This window comes from Limulus polyphemus, unplaced genomic scaffold (genome assembly GCF_000517525.1).
Source record: "Limulus polyphemus unplaced genomic scaffold, Limulus_polyphemus-2.1.2 Scaffold2235, whole genome shotgun sequence".
Lineage (NCBI taxonomy): Eukaryota > Metazoa > Arthropoda > Merostomata > Xiphosura > Limulidae > Limulus > Limulus polyphemus.
Window position 1 is genome coordinate 161402 of NW_013667845.1, and position 5589 is coordinate 166990.

Below are 5589 nucleotides of genomic sequence, written 5' to 3' on the forward strand. Positions count from 1 at the left end.
CTACACTTATCCTTGAAACAGACAATATTTAGATCTACCCACGTGAATGAACTGAAATATTTGGATACAATATTTTCACTTTTATCACAGCTTATTGCTTATGTAGCGAAATCAAACAGTGTTATTTTAATGGCTGCTCTAATATAAGTGTACTTATATTACGTCATCAGTGAAGGTTGTTCAAAAGGCGTTTTTACAAATCCATCACACGCAATTTCGTCCGCAAATACATGGTGTGGCTTTAGTTTAAATGTGAATATGTGTGAGTTAATAGTGTGTTGTTAAGCACACAAAGCTACACAATAAGCTACTAATTATTCATTACAATGGTATTTTTGGCATGGAAGAGGATCATTCGACATTTTTTTTTTCATGTCTATAAATTTTCTTCATGAGTATGTCGTATTTACAAATCTATGTAGTAAACCGATCCATATTTCCGTATACCCATCAATATTGCCTGGAAAACCATCGATGTATCTCAGCATAATTAAACTATAAATTTTCTTCATGAGTATGTCGTATTTACAAATCTATGTAGTAAACCGATCCATATTTTCGTATACCCATCAATATTGCCTGGAAAACCATCGATGTATCTCAGCATAATTAAATTTGAATGAAACAAGACGTTTCCTTTGAACATCTGTCTGTTTATCCTTCATGACGTTTTTCTAATCTCGTTCCGGACTATTGTATTATAAGTAATGATCGGGAGAGTGAAGAAGTGAATTGGTACGTACCGATAGGATTCTCCAATTTAATTTAAGGTGACATTTTGCAAAGACTATAAATTACGAGAAAATTTCAAAATAAATTTTTACATTTTCATTTAGATTACAATTTGGAAAATCTGGAAAAGATATGTATGTATAAATATCCACACCTATATCTGTTGAAAAAACTCAAACATGCATTAAACTGGAGACTATAATATCATGCTACCTGACATCTGTTCATACGTTACACTGGAAATTATAACATCAAGTTACCTGACACCTGTTTATACGTTACACTGGAGACTATAACATCAAGTTACCTGACATCTGTTCATACGTTACACAGGAAACTATGATAAAATGCTGCACTAACAGCTGTTCATACATTAAACTGTAGACTATAATATCATGCTACCTGACATCTGTTCATACGTTACACTGGAAACTATGATAAAATGCTGCACTAACAGCTGTTCATACATTAAACTGGAGACTATAATATCATGCTACCTGACATTTGTTCATACGTTACACTGGAAATTATGATAAAATGCTGCACTAACAGCTGTTCATACATTAAACTGTAGAGTATAATATCATGCTACCTGACATCTGTTCATATGTTACACTGGAGACTATAACATCAAGTTACCTGACACCTGTTTATACGTTACACTGGAGACTATAACATCAAGTTACCTGACACCTGTTCATACGTTGAACTGGAGACTATAGCATTAAGTTACCTGACACCTGTTCATACGTTAAACTGTAGACTATAGCATTAAGTTACCTGACACCTGTTCATACGTTAAACTGTAGACTATAGCATTAAGTTACCTGACACCTGTTCATACGTTAAACTGTAGACTATAGCATAAGTTACCTGACACCTGTTCATACGTTACACCGGAGACTATAACATAAAGTTACCTGACACCTGTTGATACGTTACACAGGAGACTATAATATCTAGTTATCTGACACCTGTTCATACGTTTAAACTGGAGACTACAATACCATGCTACCTAACACCTGTTCATACGTTAAACTGGTAACTATAACATCAAGTTACCTGACACCTGTTCGTACGTTAAACTGTAGACTATAGCATCAAGTTACCTGACACCAGTTCATACATTAAACTGGAGACTGCAGTACCATGCTACCTGACACCTATTCATACGTTACATTGGAGACTATAACATCAAGTTACCTGACACCTGTTCATACGTTAAACTGGAGACTATAATATCATGCTACCAGACACCTGTTCATACGTTAAATTAGAGATTATAGTATCATACTCACTGACACCTGTTCATAAGTTACACTGGATACTATAATATCATGCTGAACACCTGTTTACCTGAAGACTATTATGTTTTACCAATATTTGTCAGGCTTCATTCTCTACAGGTAAAGGAAGTGTCAGAATGACGTTACGGAAACAGGGGTTTGAGTCTTACGTTTAGAATAAAACGATTTTGTATTTTTGTATTTTTTGGCCAACAAATGTTGTTTGTCGCATTAAAAATGTTTTAATACCACACAACGATGGTCAACTTCTACAAGTTAGAACTTTGTTGTTTGTCGTGTTAAAAAAAAGCTTTTGATAAGATACGACGATGATAAGAGATGATACTGCAAAAACTTCAATAATTAGGGCTCAGTCTTGAAGACGTGACAAACAAATATACATATACGACAACGGAACAAATATGAATTGTTTGTTTGTGGAAATTTGATCTGTAGCGTATTGTCCTACTACAGTGTTGTAACTTCTACACTTCAACGGTTCACCCAGTGGGATCTTCACTTCATAATTAAAAGTGAAGCGTGTTAATTGATTTGTTTGTTTGTAATTAAGCACAAAGCTACACAATGGGCTATCTGTGCTCTGACCACCACGGGTATCGAAACCCGGATTGTAGCGTTGTAAGTCCGCAGACATCCCGCTGTGCCACTGGGGGGCGTGTTAATTGGGATCGTCCGGTTAACTTTCAGTCCCGATTAATTTGTCTCACGGGAGAAATTTTAAAATGTTTGTGTGTTTGTTTTGAATTTCGCGCAAAGCGATTGAAAGGGCGAGCATGTTTGGTGAGACGGGGATTCGAACCCGCAGTTTGCGAGTCGAGCGCCCTAACCACCTGGTTATGCCAGGTCGTTTTAAAATGACAACAACAAAGGTTATTGGGTGATATTCATAACAACAGTAATATGTCAACAACTTTATATCTGCTATATCAAGTGCCGACGAGGCCTTTCGTACAATACCAGAGTTCATCAGGCCGGCGGGGATACGACAGACATAGTAGTGGTCGAAACGCTATTTATATCTTCAACAACAACCGTTTCGGTGTAAATTCGATGAAGTTGGTGAACTGTAATTGTCATCAGAAGTGTGTTGTTATGAATATCACCAATAACCTATGTTGTTGTCATCAGAAGTGCGTTGTTATGAATATCATCCAATAACCTATGTTGTTGTCATCAGAAGTGTGTTGTTATGAATATCACCCAATAACCTATGTTGTTGTCATCAGAAGTGTGCATTCTTTTTTATTTTTACTGTTCTTATAATTACAAAGTTTCTAATTGCTCTCACAAAATCTACTTCTAGTGACAGGTTTAGGCTTAAGGTCTAGTAACACAATACAAATTCGTCAAGACATGGCTTGTATATACAAAGCTTCTAGGCTGTCACAGATGTACTCAAATGATAAGGAAATCGGGTTATCTTAATACCTATGCAAACATTTTCAAGCTGGGACAGCTTTTCTGTATAAAAAAAAATAGCTTAAAGATTGTTTGTTTGTAGTTAAGCACAAAACTACACAATGGGTTAGCTGTATTCCGCCCACCACGGGTAACGAAACCCGATTTCTAGTATCGTCAGTCCGCAGACATACCGCTGTGCCACTGGGGGCAGCTTAAAAGATGTTTCTGTTTTATTTATACTAAATATCTGGTGAAAATGTAAATATCGTACTCATATTTATTGATCAGAGAATGTTAAATTTAATACAAATTTTATTAACATCACTTGTATTAAATGTTTAAAAAAGTATTCAAATAAGAAAAAAAGTACTTAGAGCATACTGTATTTAAATTATATGTTCAGTATTTTAGGCTAGTCGATGAGTAAATAACATATCTCTTAAGCATTTAACAGCTGTTGTTATGCAATTTTATAATATAAACCCAGCCGCCCCGATGAGTCCTGGTATTGGACGAAAGACCTCTTCAGCACTGGATATAGCAGATATAGTGTGGTTAACGTATTGTTATATATACTTCTTTACTTCCACGCTTAAGTTATAAGAATATGTACATGGAGTTAACTTACCTATCTTATTGAACCGCACGCCCAGTAATACAATAGAACACGTCGAGTTGAGATCGTAATATGAAAGTACCGAATGATCCACTTGTTTTTTACCGCCGGTAGTTAGATATATAAAATTTTCAAGAGACTAGATAACAGCGATTAAATACAATACAAACGCTCGTCAGCTTGTACTTGTTTTAGTTGAAATATAGGTGAACACGTCTTACGCACAGCACCAGGAACGAAGAACGCGTGATAGACAATTCTCCAGCGTCTGAGTGTGTTTGTTATACTTATATAGATATATGTATATTTATATGTATATATATATATATATATGACGAGGAAGAAGTCGAAACAACCCGCGTTCTGACTTTCCATATGCGCTACTGGTTAGTCCCTCAAGAGGTGGCGCTTTAAACGGGTGGATTACTTAAACAAGAGAAAGGGGTTAAGACAAGAAGAGGGGGTTCCGGGTAACTGACTTCAGGTTGCCTGAATCAATACACAGCGTCATACGTGTAAACTAATCATAGTTTAGCATACAAGGATACATGTTTGGATAGTCACGTATGTAACATGTGCCTTATATGAGTATGTATTTATATCAACTCGTTGACGGCATGTCACTAATTTTGTGAGTCAAATGTTAACCACTTTTACTTGATACTTTAAGAAGTGTAAAATAAATCTTCAAACACTGACATACAGTATCACATACTAATGCGTTTCTGCGCATGAAAAATATATTATGAATATCAAAAATTAATGGAGTAAATTAGGCTTATTGCGCATCTGCTGATAAAAATAATAAAAGTTGTGTCTTTTTCTTATCATTTTCACGTGGACAACGTTTTTTGAAATAACTGGAGATCTCAGTACTTAGTGGAGGAAGTAAAACATAATATACGGTGTAAAATTTGTGTTAAAAAGAACACAATGTGTTTTATGGAACACACGTTTGGCGTTTGGATGGTAATAACACAAGTTCGAGTTTAAAACAACATAATTATAGGGGACTAACAAAACAAGAAACAAATGACATTGGCTGATGCACAATCATTGTGTTGAATTTTACACAATCTACTTGCACGATAACATTAGTAAATCAAAGCTGTTCTTACTAAAACTTTTTAACAAGTTGAGCACTGTATAAAAACGAAATTTGAAAATCCCCTTCACATGAAGAGGGATTCGTTTCCACCATGTGCTACTCCTGCACAGCTCAAACAGAAACTTGTCACAACGGGGCGACTTCACAACACAACAATGCACTTAGATATACACAGTTTTAAACTGAAAACCGAGCGTTACTTGTGTGTTTATATCACTAAAATACTTAATTGTGCTATTGTTTACACGAGTCTGTGTGTGTGGAGAATTACAATTTATATTGTCGTGAAATAAGTATTTGAGTTAGTTTACAATACAGTTTTTTAAGATGTACTCCTAAGATATAACAGTGCATTTCGATGTATAATTCACTTTTTTAAGGTCAAGAATGATGAATATTTAAGAAATTGACCTGAACTAAATTTT

The 5589-nt window shown here is 35.2% G+C and overlaps 1 protein-coding gene across 1 annotated transcript in view; it reads right to left on the bottom strand.

Moving 5' to 3' along the window:
• Positions 1–4223, bottom strand: part of LOC106466356 — a 108173-nt gene extending 103950 nt beyond the window's left edge. Inside the window, exon 1 of the mRNA XM_022394348.1 lies at positions 4069–4223. The gene's annotated coding sequence lies outside the window, so the exon portion shown is untranslated. The remainder of the gene's footprint in view (positions 1–4068) is intronic.
• Positions 4224–5589: the final 1366 nt, after the last annotated feature.